Source organism: Acanthaster planci, linkage group LG05, assembly GCF_054643075.1.
Source record: "Acanthaster planci isolate LZ-2023a linkage group LG05, COTS_SCS, whole genome shotgun sequence".
Lineage (NCBI taxonomy): Eukaryota > Metazoa > Echinodermata > Asteroidea > Valvatida > Acanthasteridae > Acanthaster > Acanthaster planci.
The window spans coordinates 18,460,648-18,477,418 of record NC_141781.1 but is presented as its reverse complement, the minus strand read 5'-3'; the positions used below and the strand labels follow the sequence as shown (position 1 = coordinate 18,477,418).

Sequence of the window (16,771 nt, the reverse complement as noted above, 5' to 3'; positions counted from 1 at the left end):
GCTTCCATGCTCTGACTGGATGTGATTCTACAAGTTCTCTTCATGGAGTCAGTAAGAAGAAAGCCTTCAGTAAGTTGTCATCATCTGTGGCCTTTCAGGAGGCAGTTTCACATCTTGGAAAGAACGTTCCTTCAGAGAAAGATGTACAGGTTTGCTGTGAGCGCTTCATATGTAGCCTGTATACAAACAACAAGAGAGCTGGGAGCAGTGTCAATGATGTTAGATACTGGCTTTTCTGTCAAAAGGGACAAAAGAACGAAAACCTGCCACCGACACAAGACAGTCTGACTCTACATGTTAAGAGGGCACACTACCAGACCATGGTGTGGAGAAGGGCCCTTCATCAAAAGCAGAATCTCCCACCGGCAGCTGGAAACGGTTGGGAGATGAGAAGTGGTGTTCTCCAACCAGTTTTAATGACGAAAGATCCAGCACCAAGAGGATTAATTGAGTTAACAGTCTGCAATTGCAAGACTTCATTCTGTAGACGCAGGGTTTGTCGTTGCCACACAGAGGGTCTGGCGTGTACAGAGTCCTGTGCTTGCATGGCGTCTGAAGATTGTGAAAATCCAAACAACGTGACAGGGGAAACTTTGGATGATGACAGTGAGGATGACTTGGATGCATAAGTATACAAGTAAAAGCATCAACTGTTTTTGTAAAGAACTGTCTTTTTTGATAAAAACAGGTTTCTTTTGAAATTTCACAATGGGACAGGCAGCCTACAATTAGAAATTGGTTTTCTACACGCCAGCAACACAAGTAAGAAGATTGGTTTTTTTTGTCGAGCATGCAGCTACATGTAATTTAATTTCCTAGTCCACATGTATGTGCCCGAAAGTTGCCTGACATAATACATCTGACAGAAGTAATTTACAGCCAGTGTACTATTACAGTAGCGACAGAAACCTTAAGCTAATATTTGCATTCTTTAACTTAAAAACATGATGTGGCAATATTTCTTTAACAAGAAAGTCCCTTAAATGTTGCTTTGTTGTAAGAAAATGGGAGTATGATGCAGATTTGAGTGGATTACAAATTTGCATTGCAACCATGCAGTATCAATTCCAAAAGAAATATGCAAAACAAGGGCTTGAAATTTCCTGTGGAACTTAAAAAGTGGCTGTGGTAAAGCCTTATTGACACCTAAGGCCTTAAAATATTATTTGGTTGAAAGAAAATAGGAACTTAATTTGAATTCATATGAGGAGACATTAGTTAGCCCCACTTGTGTGGCTGCAGATATGCTACACTGTGTGGTGTAGCATATCCGCAGCCACAATTAGTCAGTTCAAATTAAAGTATGAGTTTAATTAAATCTGATAGGATAAGCCTCAAATGAGGAATTTGCATTTTTCTGTAAATGAAAAATGGACTTGGTAGTGCTGCCTTGACCACCTAAAACACTGAAATGTTCAAGAAATGGGAATCCATTTATACAAATACGCTAAATTTGATGAGCCACTAGAACATGAGTTACACGTTCCTGCCCTACAACCGAAAAATGGGCGTGGCAGCATTGTTTGGACCTCCCAAGTCCTTGACATGTACATTTGTGACAGATTAAGGGATTATAATGTTTCATTATCCATTTCTTGGGAAATGAAATAAAAACAGAAGCTAGAAGTTGCAGCTTAAAGCAAGACTTCGAATTTTCTTTTGTGTTTTATTATTTATCGCATTTTCAAAATATTGTAATATTTTTACGTATAGTGCAAAAGTGCTACCACAATTTGAGGCCACATACTACCTAGAAATGTTCTCTAAGGTCTATTCCACCAAGTTATGCTGTCAGACCTTAGATGTTATGAGGGTTGAGAACTTTCATTTTTTCAGGGTCCGTGCTCCTTGACTAATGTACTATACACAATGTCCATATCTCATACATACAAGTACTATGCTGAGTTAAATAGTTGACCCTTAGTAAAGGGTTGAACAGATTTTTTTTCAGCAATTCTAAAGGGAAGTCCAGTCGTTAGCACGGCCTATACATGTACATACAATGCAAATGTGCATACATGTACATACAATGCAAATGTGCATACATGTATATACATGTATCTTATTACATGTATATTGAGTCACATGTACACCTAGGAATAGAGATTACATTATTGGTATGTACAGAAATGCAAAATGTAAGTTCATGTCACATCTTTTCTTAATTCCCCAATGGGACAACATAAGCTGCCAGAACTCAAAAAGTGTGTACAGTACATGTACATTGTACATTTCAGATTAGATTCCTAGGAGCCCCATTTCTCTAGTAATGGCTTCACTCAACCAAGCAGTTCAGTTAATTTGCTTGAGCTGAAATTCCTAAACTGTTTCCTGTCTTTTAGCTGGCCTGTTTAATTTGTGCTATTTTATAATTAGGGATTTCAAATGTACATGTGTAGATTATAATCATATGATTTTAAGTGTTGTAATATGATTAAGATCAAGCTTTTGTTTGGAATCTTTAATTCATAATGCTCCATATAAATGCAGTTGTATTATTATTATTATTATTAGTGTGAAATGTTCCTTTCCCCAGAGCATGATTATCTTAAACAGTGTTGAAAGTAGCGAATCACAATACATGTAACTTGTTGATATTGAGTCTGAAATCATTGCTTCACAAGCAACAAATGATGCGCAACTTGAGACAAGCACTTTGGAGTTTTAATTTAAGTTCATTCACTGATACACATGGCTTCATCATGTGTGTCTAGTTTCCAGACACAAGGCTACTTGTTCAACACTCCTTGGAATCTTGGCATTTATCACTGTTTGAGACTAAAATGAATGTGACTGTATTTGCCTATTGAGATTGAATCTGTGTAGCAAATGAATGGCAGTGCCTATTGAGATTGAATCTGTGTAGCAAATGAATGGCAGTGCCTATTGAGATTGAATCTGTGTAGCAAATGAATGGCAGTGACTGTTGAGATTGAATCTGTGTAGCAAATGAATTGCAGTGACTGTTGAGATTGAATCTGTGTAGCAAATGAATTGCAGTGCCCATTGAGATTGAATCTGTGTAGCAAATGAATGGCAGTGCCCATTGAGATTGAATCTGTGTAGCAAATGAATTGCAGTGCCCATTGAGATTGAATCTGTGTAGCAAATGAATGGCAGTGCCTATTGAGATTGAATCTGTGTAACAAATGAATTGCAGTGCCCATTGAGATTGAATCTGTGTAGCAAATGAATTGCAGTGACTATTGAGATTGAATCTGTGTAGCAAATGAATTGCAGTGCCTATTGAGATTGAATCTGTGTAGCAAATGAATGGCAGTGACTGTTGAGATTGAATCTGTGTAGCAAATGAATTGCAGTGCCCATTGAGATTGAATCTGTGTAGCAAATGAATGGCAGTGCCCATTGAGATTGAATCTGTGTAGCAAATGAATTGCAGTGCCCATTGAGATTGAATCTGTGTAGCAAATGAATTGCAGTGCCCATTGAGATTGAATCTGTGTAGCAAATGAATGGCAGTGCCTATTGAGATTGAATCTGTGTAGCAAATGAATTGCAGTGCCCATTGAGATTGAATCTGTGTAGCAAATGAATAGCAGTGCCTATTGAGATTGAATCTGTGTAGCAAATGAATTGCAGTGCCCATTGAGATTGAATCTGTGTAGCAAATGAATTGCAGTGCCCATTGAGATTGAATCTGTGTAGCAAATGAATTGCAGTGACTATTGAGATTGAATCTGTGTAGCAAATGAATTGCAGTGACTATTGAGATTGAATCTGTGTAGCAAATGAATGGCAGTGCCTATTGAGATTGAATCTGTGTAGCAAATGAATGGCAGTGACTGTTGAGATTGAATCTGTGTAGCAAATGAATTGCAGTGACTGTTGAGAATGAATCTGTGTAGCAAATGAATGGCAGTGCCTATTGAGATTGAATCTGTGTAGCAAATGAATTGCAGTGACTATTGAGATTGAATCTGTGTAGCAAATGAATTGCAGTGCCTATTGAGATTGAATCTGTGTAGCAAATGAATGGCAGTGACTGTTGAGATTGAATCTGTGTAGCAAATGAATTGCAGTGACTGTTGAGAATGAATCTGTGTAGCAAATGAATTGCAGTGCCCATTGAGATTGAATCTGTGTAGCACATGAATTGCAGTGACTGTTGAGATTGAATCTGTGTAGCAAATGAATTGCAGTGCCCATTGAAATTGAATCTGTGTAGCAAATGAATTGCAGTGACTGTTGAGATTGAATCTGTGTAGTAAATGAATGGCAGTGCCCATTGAGATTGAATCTGTGTAGCAAATGATTTGCAGTGACTGTTGAGATTGAATCTGTGTAGCAAATGAATGGCAGTGCCCATTGAGATTGAATCTGTGTAGCAAATGAATTGCAGTGACTGTTGAGATTGAATCTGTGTAGCAAATGAATTGCAGTGCCCATTGAGATTGAATCTGTGTAGCAAATGAATGGCAGTGACTGTTGAGATTGAATCTGTGTAGCAAATGAATGGCAGTGCCCATTGAGATTGAATCTGTGTAGCAAATGAATTGCAGTGACTGTTGAGATTGAATCTGTGTAGCAAATGAATGGCAGTGACTGTTGAGATTGAATCTGTGTAGCAAATGAATTGCAGTGACTATTGAGAGAATAAAATGAAGAACAAAATTCAAAAAACGAGAACAGCAGAGGAGTTGCAGTTCAGGTGAATAAATAAACTTTAGGTGAGAAAGCCAAATTGAAAAGCACTGGGCTCGTAGCAATTTTTTTTTCTGCAAAATTGCAATTTTTTTTCTAGTTTGAACATTGAGACAGGGGGGGTAGCCTAGTAGAAAGGCTATCATCTGACGTTAGCCTTGAAAAATTGAGATACAGGTACATGCAATTACCAGGCTTACTGATGAGGGGCGAAATGTGTTTTGTGACCTTAACCCCTAACCCCATCAGGTGAAAAAGTCTGGTTCCTGAATCTGATGCACTTGGCAGTCAGCAGCAGCTGAACAAACTGGCCATGTTGAGACCATGGGATCTAGTCCCACTGAACAGTGCCAGTTTTGGGTCTTGTAGTGACTGGCAACCACAGACTCCCAGGCTTTTGGCCTTTTGGATCTTTTCACACAGGGCAGGCAAGCCGCTTTGACAAATGATGCAAAGTAGTGTGTCCGCAGGTTTTCTGGCCAAAGTAGGCTGGAGAGGCCGGGTTAAAAAACTCAGATATGTGACTACTGTTCAAGTGCTGTATTGTTTTCATTGGCTGATCTTTTACAGGAGACTTGGAACAGGTGTTTGCCTGCCATCAGTGAGCCAACTCAATAAGGTTATTCCATGTCAGATGACAACACCGTTGACCTTGGGTCTTCAGATTTTAATACAAAAATGCTGTTCTTGAAAACATTAATAAATAATGTACATGCCAACACAAACCAGCCAGTCATCTTGTGAGCCAATCAGCCTACCAACCAGCCAGTCATCTTTCCAGCCAATCAGCCCACCAACCAGCCAGTCAGCTTTCTACCAATCATCCTTTCCGCCAGCCAGTAATCTTGTGCACCAATCAACCTACCAACCCACCAGTTATCTTGTCAACCAATTAGCCCACCAGCCTGTCATCTTGTCAACCAATCAGCCTACCAACAAGCCTGTCATGTTGTCAACCAATTAGCCTACCAATCAGCCAGTCATCTTTTGCACCAATCAGCCTACCAACCAGCAAGTCATCCTGTCAACCAATCAGCCTACCAACCAGCCAGTCATCTTATCAACCTACCAACCAGCCATTTTATCTCATGGACCAATCAGCCTACCAACCAGCCAGTCATCTTGTCAACCAATGAACCTACCAACCGGCCATGTCATCTCATGGACCAATCAGCCTACCTACCAGCCAGTCATCTTTCAAGCCAGTCATGCTAGATAACCAGCAAGTAGTTAGGCATCAGTATTACTTATCTATACCAATCATGCAGTGGATTAGCACAGGTAGGCTGCATACCAAAGCTCAAATGCTTTTGATGTGTACCTTTTGATGGATTTCCCCCTTTTATATTTATCAAATATGCCTTGTCATTTCCACACAGTCACTGTCATCTTTTAATGCAAATCATGTTGAGGTGAGGTCTTATGAAGCCTCAGACACAACCTGCAAGTACTACTCACAAATGCAGATAAAAACATCTTTCTAACCCCACCATGCCTGTCTTGATTTCTGAATGAATAGTTCTCCACTGTACATGTAAATGGAAATAGATCATCAAAGAAATTGAGAACCTCACAATATTAATCATACATATAGCTGTGCCAGTGGATTGATAGTAGTTACAAGTTGTTTATGTTTTCTTGAAAGTAAAACGTTTTTCTTGGTTCCACTGTGTGCATCCGTTTTGCTAAAATTCCTTGACAATTTCCTTTTAGGTAAATCCCCCACAAAATGACATGTTTTGTGGTACCTTTGACCCTTGTCATCCTGACCTGTTCAAGAAAACACCTTGAAGACAAATACAACCAGCCATTTCCTGCAAGGTGAGTTCAACATAGTTTTATTACAAGGTAGTATTCTTTTTAAACCAACTCCAACCTCTAGCATACATGTATGTGAATTTTTTTTCAATTAAAATGTGGGGCTTCAGGACTTAAATCACTCCTTTGAAAGATGAAATGCATATAACAAAGCTTGGTCCGAGTTACCCAGTCTCTTGTGTCTAGTTTCAGTTGTTAAAATTAGTCCAAGTTACTTTGTGTCATTAAAGACCCTGAATGACCTCTTGGCAAATTGTTCATACCAAAAGTCCCATGACTGAGGCTCCCATATCCAGTGTCCATGCTTATAGTGTTGTATACATACGTAGACCTACGGTAAGACAAAGTCTTGGAGTTAACCTTGGACCAGTATGTGTAGATTTTCTGGGACGTAATAAAGAAGTCATTCAGACAGGAGGTTGTTGCTCAAACATTGGTCATTGGATACTTTCTGATTCACTGGTTTGAATTAAAGCAATATTTTCAAGTTACAGCTTCATTATGCTCATCACAATACTGGTGTCTTTTGGAAAATTTGAAACAAATAAATCCCACAATGAGTGATTTGTGAATGTGATGGGTATTAAAAATGAACAGATAATAGCTAGTCTGTTTCTTTTGATTGCAACTATAGGTAATTGCTTAATTGTGGAATAATTGAGCCTCATGTATTAGTATTAACTTGGCACAGACTTCCAAAGTGAAATAGATGTACTCAGAGTTTTGTTTTAGATTTGTTTCCTGTGATGCATTTCTCACTTGTAACTTTATTTTCTTCTCGCCATCATTGCAGGTAAACAGCTTGATAAACAGCAACATCCTTCATTACCATGACAACAGCTCTGCCTCCAGGGATTTCAAGTCCAGCCGTTCGTTTTCATCAGAAATGTAAAAAAAGAATCATTTGTACATTTGCAGTTTTTAAGGTGTCAAAATATCCTTGTTTATCATCGACCTTTCCTTAAATTAAAGAGATATATTTTGAAAAATCTTCAGGTTATTTTTTTTTTCATTCAAAAACATGTGTATGGTTACATGTTTGACCAGTATCAAAAAGCAAAAACAGGAGGATTTTTGAAAGTTTGTTCTGAAAGAGAACATTTCAGATTTGAGTGATTTTGAAAGGTCATTATGATGTCAACTTGGATATTTTTGTAGCCTTTGTGAGCTTTCCAAGTTTTTTACTCCAAGCGTTAGAACAGGAAAGTTGCCCATCTTGAGATGATGACAGAGAAAAAATCACAACAAGGTATATATGCACTCTTCCAACATTTTGGATCATTTCCAAATGTCATTAGTCTGATGAGTATCCAAATTTCCTCCAGAGCAGTTGTTTTTATTTATGAAATGCTAAATACAAAATCTAGTCCCATTGATTGCAAAAACAAAATAACTTCATAAGGAAAGGAGTAAGAAAACTTGGATAGGTTTTTAAGCTATTGTTTTGTAAGCTCTGATGTGTAAATGTCTGTAATGTCTTATCTTCAAGCAAATTAACTCAAATCGTTAATGCTGCCTTGCATTTACCTGTAACTCAGTGGTGCTGGTATTTGCCTGAACACTGTTTGTCAAGTTTGCTTGAGGATAAATTTGTTTCTTCTTATTGCTAGTGATATATGGGATATTATTGTGCTTTTCATTCTTGGAAAATCATAAAGTGTTACAGGAAAACTCAAATGAATCCAGTGGCATTGCAAAAATTACATGTATGTAGATCATATAACTCAGAATCATTGCATCAAAGCATCCACTTTGCTCAATATCAGACTGATCCTCCCCCCCCCAAACAAAGTTGTACAAAGTTTATAAGTTTCAAGTTAAATGTTGACAATATTCTGAAACGGTATACAGACCAAATGAGATGGATCCATGTTGTGCTCCGTCAATGGTCTCTTTATCTCTTGTGTTCGGATATGGCATACATTCTTTGGCCTTTTCTTGTGTATGATACTTCATTGTTCCCTTATTCCGGGGATGTCTCCAACTTTGCTCCTTTCCTAGTGTGGGGGTACATGTCTCCAACTTTGCCCCTCCCCTAATGGGTGCATGTTTTCAATTTTGTCCCTGCCCTAGTGTGGGGTTGTTTCCAACTTTCAAAGTGAAATAGATGTACTCAGAGTTTTGTTTTAGATTTGCCCCAAAGTTTGCCCCTTCCCTGGTGTAGGATTGTGTCCGACTTTGCCCCTGCCCTAGTGTGGGGACGTTCTCAACTTTGTCCCTGCCCTGGTGTGGGGATGTGTCCAACTTTGTCCCTTCCCTTATTCAGGGATGTCTCCAACTTTGTCCCTCCCCTGGTGTGGGGATGTCTCCAACTTTGTCCCTTCCCTTATTCAGGGATGTCTCCAACTTTGTCCCTCCCCTGGTGTGGGGATGTCTCCAACTTTGTCCCTTCCCTTATTCAGGGATGTCTGCAACTTTGTCCCTCCCCTGGTGTGGGGATGTGTCCAACTTTGTCCCTCCCCTGGTGTGGGGATGTTTCCAACTTTGTCCCTTCCCTTATTCAGGGATGTCTGCAACTTTGTCCTTGCCCTGGTGTGGGGATGTGTCCAACTTTGTCCCTCCCCTGGTGTGGGGATGTTTCCAACTTCGTTCCTTCCCAGATGTAGGGATGTTTCCAACTTTGTCCTTGCCCTGGTGTGGGGATGTGTCCAATTTTGTCCCTGCCCTGGTGTGGGGATGTGTCCAACTTTGTCCCTCCCCTGGTGTGGGGATGTTTCCAACTTTGTTCCTTCCCAGATGTAGGGATGTTTCCAACTTTGTCCCTGCCCTGGTGTGGGGATGTGTCCAACTTTGTACCTGCCCCAGTGTTTGGACGTTTCCAACTTTGTCCCTTCCCTGATGTAGGGATGTTTCCAATTTTGTCCCTCCTGTGTGAGGATATGATGATTATCCATTTCTGGTGTGTAATGTTGCTTTTTTTTGTCTTTTCTGTTTGTGAATTTTCCAAACACATCCCCATGGATCCATCTCATGGGATATGATCAAAGGTATGGTTCAAGATTTCAAGTGTCACGATAGTAGTAAAGATTTCTAAGATCATATTATGATATTTATAAGACATTTTTATAAGTCTTCCTTTTTAAAAATCTGGAATTTTGAAATATCACAATTTAGAGAACAGTGACTTTTTGGGTACATTTTAACACAGATGTGCACTGCTTATGAATTTAGCCATTTCATAGACTCAAAGACAATAGCAAAACCATTGCATTCAAGTCTCAAACAGATCAAAGTGGGTTTGCTGATTGTGCGTAAGATTCCAGCTCTAAGAGCTGTGTTCTGATCAGCTACGAATTGATGGTGCTTGATGATTTGAACCATACCTTTGGATGTTTGTTATTGCATATTGATGAGAATCACTCCCACCAATTGAATCTGAGACACAGACCCTGAGACAAACACTTTGCGAAATTCCAAAATGAAATTTAAGTACAGCAATTCTAGTAGAATCTGAAACCTTGAAATTTAGAAATCATTGTCCACTTTTCTGCAGTTCATGCATCATTTGGTGTAGTTTTGAAAATTTGTTCAGTTTACATATATTTATTTGTTTTATTCATCAACAGTGTGTATTTACAGAAACTATGTTTCAGTATTTTTTTCAGAATGGCTCGTGTCAAGGGAGTGGTTCTCACATTATCCTACTTACCAAATGTTTCCAAAATGTCTTTTTGTGTCATTTATGAAATCCCATTCTACATGCATGTACAAGCAGCAGTGTTGTGCTAAACATGCGTTTGCTGGTCTGTGCCCTTTACTGTCTGGGGCGTGTGGCAGTCTGTTGCCCAGGTACTGTGGTTGATATACCTATTGTTTAGTGAAATCGACTGTATGTGTCGTTGTTGCTCTAACCCACCGGTGTCCTGCCTCACATAATTGACACGCTATTTCACCCAAAAATCTCAAACTCTCAAGAATAGGAAAGAAAGGATTCCTGTTGCTTACTTAAGTCTTTGGAGTCCCTGTATGGCTGGGTGTGACGGACTGAGGACCATTGCACTTTTTTTCACCATTTTTTCGATCATTTTGTTATCCTAAGTTTGTACCCGTCACTCTTTGTTCCTGTGTAAACAGGTTGCTTTTTTGGCAGGGTCATGATGACCAAACCTTTATCAAAGAGGACATCTGCTTCTGATCTGAGGGGGCTCTAGACCTGATGAATGATAGTGGCTTCTTCTCAGGTGTTGGTGTGAAACTTGGAGGAAAGACATTCAAATATGGCTGCTCAACTTTACCTAACTTCTGCAAAATTATTTCAGTTTTGGTTTCATTTGTGTTTGGAGGTAATTTTTTCTTAAAGGTGGTATCAAAGATGACATTGGGATTGCTAAAGAAAGGAGTAAAACTGAGTAGACAGTATAAAAGTTTATTGTGAGTAGGAAATGGTACTGATAGGTCTGCATTAGCAACAAAGGATCATCTAACATAATGTTTAAAAGTGTCAATTTGGTTCACCACAAGTAAATTTAAGAAAGATAAAGAAGTGCCTCTTTATTTCCATGTCAAACTGGACAAGAAAAACTTGATTTCAAAAAAGCAATTTTGATAGGATAGTTTATAAAATGAAGGTTTAATTCTGTTTATGTAAACCTCAAAACCTTTTAAAAATAATTGGAGTTCTGTTTCAGGATTCAAATAGTAATGAAATTCTTCTAGAGAGTTAAACTTCATAGTTTATGATTAGGACTACAAGGTGAGGTGGTTTTCTATTACTGTTTAATTTTCCTGAGGATAGTCAAATAGGATTGATGATTTGTTTATGTCTACTGGAGTATTCAGCGTTACTAACAACGACAACACCTGTCCCTCAGCGAATACAAGATAAAAATAAAAGGCGCATGAAACATCAAAGATTGGTAACCAGATAAGTTAATGTTGTCAGGAAGAATGTGGAGTTTAAATTTACAATAAACTTTCATCAGGGTTTGTAGGTAATTTATAGGGGCATCCTCAAAATGTAAACATTCTAAAAAGTTACAATCAAAGTAGAATAAATGAGCCTTTAGTCAAGTAGAAGTAGCCTTAAACAAACAATGTTTTGAAAATGTTTAACGATAAAACTTAGATCATCTTATAGAAAGGAATGTTTATATTTAATATTAACATTAACAATCATATCTATTAGAGGAAGTTAGGTAGATGTATGTGACAATTAACATTGGAGATGTTTGAACGTGGTCATTTGGCCAGATTTCCAGGAATGCCACTCACTTGTCATAAAGTGTTATTACACAAGTTTAAGTTAAAGAAAATGTGTTTCTTTTTTCTAGTATTAAGGAGGTCAGAGGCAAAGTGCAATTTATTGTTGAGTTTGCAGTATCAGATACATGTTTAGCTGTCAAACAATGTAAGCAGAATATTAACAGGTGTTACTAATGCTTTAGGTTTAGTCTGAAGCACATTGGATTGAATTCATTGGATTTGGTACATCAGGGTGTTTAAAGTGATTGTAATCTTAGTTTAAGGAAGATTATGAAAAGTTAACAATTTAGTTAGTTTAGTGAAATGTGACTGTTTATCCCGAGGATCAATATTTTGCTTTGTGGCTCTGAATTTATAATATGATGATAGGAATATAAAAATGATAGGAATAAATGTGGAATATTTGTTGTAGGAGTAGACCATTAACAAATCCAATGTCATCTACAGTATCTCCTAAGAGGCTTTGCCAGACTTCTGGTAAGGAAGGAAACCTGAACCACTCAGCTTTTTCTGTTGATCACACACTGTTATTTGTCAGTTTCACTGTCTAAAAATGGAATTTGTTCTTGTGGGGTTTGTTTTTTTAAAAAACAAAATTGCAGTCAAATTTTGGAAATGTAGGCTCAGTGAAATTCTCATAGATTGTGTGGTTCTTTCATCACAAGTGCAAACAGAATTATCTACCAGAACTGCACTGCAGTACATTTAATTTAATGGAACAACTTGTTGAGAGAGTGAGGTTTTTAAGGATAATTTTTCTCCAAAACGTAGTCAAATTGTAAAGTAGCCAGCCATGTTAGAATGTGTTTTTCTGATTCACACGTCATCATCTAGGCTGAGGTGATTGTCATTTTGGTGGTCCAGGACTCCACTGGAGATGAAGTAGAAAAGTCCAATTCAAAAGAGCTTTCTCATTAATCCTTTTTTTAAAATATTAACTCCCAAAACACATTCCAAAATTTTGCAGCCTGGTTGCCCGAACAGGGCATGATGTCCGTGAAACACCCCATACAGACTCAGCAAAAATTAGGTTGGCAACAGTGAATCCTTTCTGAGCTTTGTTTTGGCCATTGTTTGCTTGCTTAATGAAGTGAAATGCATTTTAATTATGTAGTGCAGGATACCAGAGGTGCAGAGTGCCAGCGACATGTCGGTGGATTTCCCTGAACAATAGGTATATCAACAGCAGTACCTAGGCCAAGGCTGCCACATGCCCCAGACAGTAGAGGGTGCCGGCCAGCAACATGTTTAGCACAATACTGCTTTTTTTTTTTTGGAAAAAAAAGTAATAGGGGTCCCCTAGAATAAATTCACACGGAAAATTTGAATAAGATGTCCCTTGTCTTTATTTCTCACAGTATTAAAAAAAAAACTCCCCTGATCCATGCAAGGAGGGAAAAGTCATCGAGAAAGTAGTCAACCAAGGATAATTCTTTAGAGGATTGACCCAGAAATTAATGCATGGCCTTGGAAGGGCAACAGCAAACGTTTCTGCAGTGTCAAAGTTCAACTCCAGAAACCTTTGTAGTTCCCCTACTATGCACATATTTCTGGCTCTCTAAAGTGGTTACATTGCATCATGAATATGCATATCTATGGCCACACCCTTTGTAATTTGTATACATCCGCATGTACATGTAGATCATATACAAATTACCCAAGGTTAGGCCATAGGACGCATATCGAGATTCACTGTAGCCATGAAAGGTATCATTGCCTACCTTAATCTGTGACCTTTGAACCAAAATGGGGACTGTTCTAGGTTTACCATCGAGATGCCTGAACCTGGGATGTTGTCAGCTTTTGTTCTTACGCGCCTGAATGGATTTGATAGTAATTGTCAATTTTTTTGCAGGAATAACAGAGCCAGTCGCTACACAATAACGTAGACGCAAGCTTCATTGGCCAAAGGTCACTTAATAAGGTAAGAAGCAATACCTTCAATTTTGTAACCTGTTACCTTCAACGAGTCTGAATTATTAAATCACCTTGTATTCATCTTTGAAATTACTTGTTGACTAATCAATTGTCGAAAAGACAACTTATTGTCAATACACATGTTGAAATGGTACTATGCAACTTGCAAGCGCATTTGATAAAATAGTGAAGTATTTTGAAGACTCCTGATTTGAATTTGCATGAAGAGTTTGGCAGCAATTATTTTCATTTCAAAATGCTTTGGATTTTTTTTGGCATGTTCGTCAACAAATAGACTCGCCATTTCAGTAACAGGTTACAAATATCCTTGGTTGACCACTTAGTTGAGAAATTGCCAGTTGATGTCAAGGCAAGCTATCTGTTGTGCTATTTTTATTTTGTTTTCGAGTTTTGGGCGCATGACATGGTTTTTACTTTGGAGTCAAGGTACACTCTAAGCTGTTTGGAAAACAAGCTATAACAAGGCTATGAATTACGAATTTGTCAGAAGTTCATTCTCTCCAATAACTTCTCAAATATTCTATTAACAATTTGGGGCAATGAGATTCAAAGCACAAATATTTTTCCATGATTTTCCTTGTGGGCACCTTACAAATAATCAAACTTTGACACGGCAAGACTGATTTATGAACGAAACATTTCTGAAAGGTTGTGGAACATCAGCTGGCAAAGTCTCATCTTGGAAGTAAATGTTCGAGTACAGACGAGGTCGAAAAATTCTCCAATTTCAGTTGAAAGAATTGTGTAAGGACTTGTGTGCACAGTGTTTACATACCCAGTTAGAATTAATGATACTGAAAGTTTCTAACACAGTTTATGCCACAAGGACTGTGTATGCACTAGCAATTGCTAGGAGTTATTTATGGCTTAGGGGAAGGCATTGGAAACTAGTAGAGGTTGTCTCAGAAATTGGAGCAAGTTTTTACCTCAGTATAAGAATCTTTAAACACACCAGGAGTGCACCAAACACTTCAAAACCAAACTTTTTTTTCATTTTACAAAATATTACCAGCACGTCTTGGTACAAATCAATCTTGAAAGTTAGAGTTCATGCTGAAGTTCACTCATCAATCTTGTTGGTGATTTGATGAAATGGAATTCACTGTAAGAGTCTTATGTTCCATTTTAAGGATTTGTAAGGGCAACTTTAAAATTTTTTTTAAAACTATCTAGCCGAGGTGTTTTAAAGTCAGTTGTGCTAGAATTCATTGAAAAGTCAACCATTTCATTGCTAGCAGACACTTGCCAAGTTTATGGGCAAAGTAAAATCTTTGATCAAATGCACATCTCCCAAGGCAATCAAAATGGTGGAGTTCGTTGAAAACAAATTGTCTTCAGATTTGAGAGTGCTTCAATTTGCTTCATTTCTCTTGTCCAGGCAGGAATTTCAGCTTGGCTGTCTGTCGTCTTCAGTGACTCCTCATTACGAGATTGAGTTCAAGATGTCTTCAGGAACATCCTACATCAATTGGTCCGTCTTATTGAAGGCAGGAGTAGCTTGAAGATCACTCAGATGTTGGAGTACGGAAAGGACTCGATGTGAAGATGGACTCGTTGCAGATGAAGGGGAAAAATAGAGAAATATTTGAGCTTTAAAACTGAATTCCATGTATAAATTGAATTTACAGTGTTCTTTGATCACTACTCACACGAGGCTGTAATATTGATCTTCCTTTATTTTTGCTGCAATAAGTTATTCAGTATTTTTCAAGCTAAGTTAGCTTTTTAAAGTTTCTTACTTGACAAAAGTCATTGAGAAATCAAAGCCAAAAAGTGCACTAGTTTGATCTCAAGTGTACGTTTGTCTCCAGTTAAAAAATGGTTCCCATTGTCATTTCCGAAAATATAAAGGGCAAATTGATTCTGTATTTTTAACTGTCACATTTTTATCAAAGAGCATATTTCCTACATGAACAAATATTTGACTCCACCACTACGGAAAACTGAAAAAGTGTAAATTTCCTCTATTTTAAATCATTTGAGAGTGCCTCCACGATTTGCCATCATATATCACTTGAATAAAGGTCAGTCAGAGAACTGATGGAAAGACATGAATGTGGGACTGAGAGACATTTTCCCCAATTTTACTTCCCTAGAAAATAACCAGGAACTTAAAATGAACCAGCAACTAGTAATGAAAAATAAACTCAACTTGTGACCTACACAAGGCTGGAAGTAAGGCTGAGGAATTTGACTTTAATGTGGCACGCCTAGTTTTTATTTTAAGGAAAGGAAATTGAAATGTTGCCCTTGAAATTTTGTTTTGAAGTCAGTACTTACAGTAGCCAGTTGTTCACATTGGACGATAATGTAGAATTTTAGAAGAAATAAAGTAACTGCATAAAGATATATTCAAATCTTGTACATTATGAGCGTCATATCAAGGTGTAAATGCACGTGTTATGTTGGCAACACCGAGAGACAGACGGTACGATACTGTTCGGCTGAAAACCCGCCAACGAAATGACAGGAACATACGCAATACTAACAGATTCTAGAAAACCACGTGATTGCAAGGAGCCAATAGAAAGAGAGGAGGAAAGGTGTGCCGCGAAAGGAATAGGATGAATGAAAAGGGAACCCACGCGGTCTGTACGGGGAATTGGAGGCGAATACGAGCCGTTTTGCACGCTGCTTCCCTTTCCATACACATACACAGAATGGTACCCCGGCTGAAAAAGAGACCACTTCTTTTGTTGGATTCCTTTGTTCGGTCTCTCCTAAACAATAAAATGTTTGGAGACTCACGGAGGATTAAACGCCGCTATCTTTCGTTACGCTTGGGTGAACAACAATGGGGAGAATTGAAGCAGAAAATATCGAAAAACTCGCCTTTAAAAGCAATTCAGACTACAAAATGAAACTTTTTGCAGAGGAAATTGAATAACAAACCAAACCATAGTTTCAAAATTTCAAAATTCGCCTGGAAAAAAAAGTTGGCTTTTCAGGAATTGCTGGTTCCACGTTAAAACTTTCTCCTCTCCGACGTTGGTGGCGCTATAACATTGAAAGTCAACGGTGCATGTGCCATGTGTGCACAATAATGCACGCGTTGGCTATTTAGCTAGCATAGTGTCCCGAGAATTCCGTATATTTCACTGTCTTAATTCCCAAGGGGAAAAATACAATAAAGATATCAGTTTGTTTCAGT

General features: G+C 38.2%; 2 long non-coding RNA genes across 2 annotated transcripts in view; one reads left to right on the top strand and one right to left on the bottom strand.

Moving 5' to 3' along the window:
* LOC110988704 (uncharacterized) overlaps window positions 1-16,084 on the top strand; it is a 91,640-nt gene extending 75,556 nt beyond the window's left edge. Inside the window, exons 6-10 of the long non-coding RNA XR_015425130.1 lie at window positions 5,233-5,943; window positions 6,376-6,483; window positions 7,274-7,368; window positions 13,538-13,606; window positions 14,999-16,084. This is a non-coding gene — a long non-coding RNA (uncharacterized LOC110988704). The remainder of the gene's footprint in view (window positions 1-5,232; window positions 5,944-6,375; window positions 6,484-7,273; window positions 7,369-13,537; window positions 13,607-14,998) is intronic.
* LOC147799167 (uncharacterized) lies at window positions 13,415-16,165 on the bottom strand. Its single transcript, XR_015425132.1, has 2 exons — window positions 15,901-16,165; window positions 13,415-15,170 (listed from the first exon to the last, which is right to left on the bottom strand). It is a non-coding gene; the product is annotated as an uncharacterized LOC147799167 (long non-coding RNA).
* Window positions 16,166-16,771: the final 606 nt, after the last annotated feature.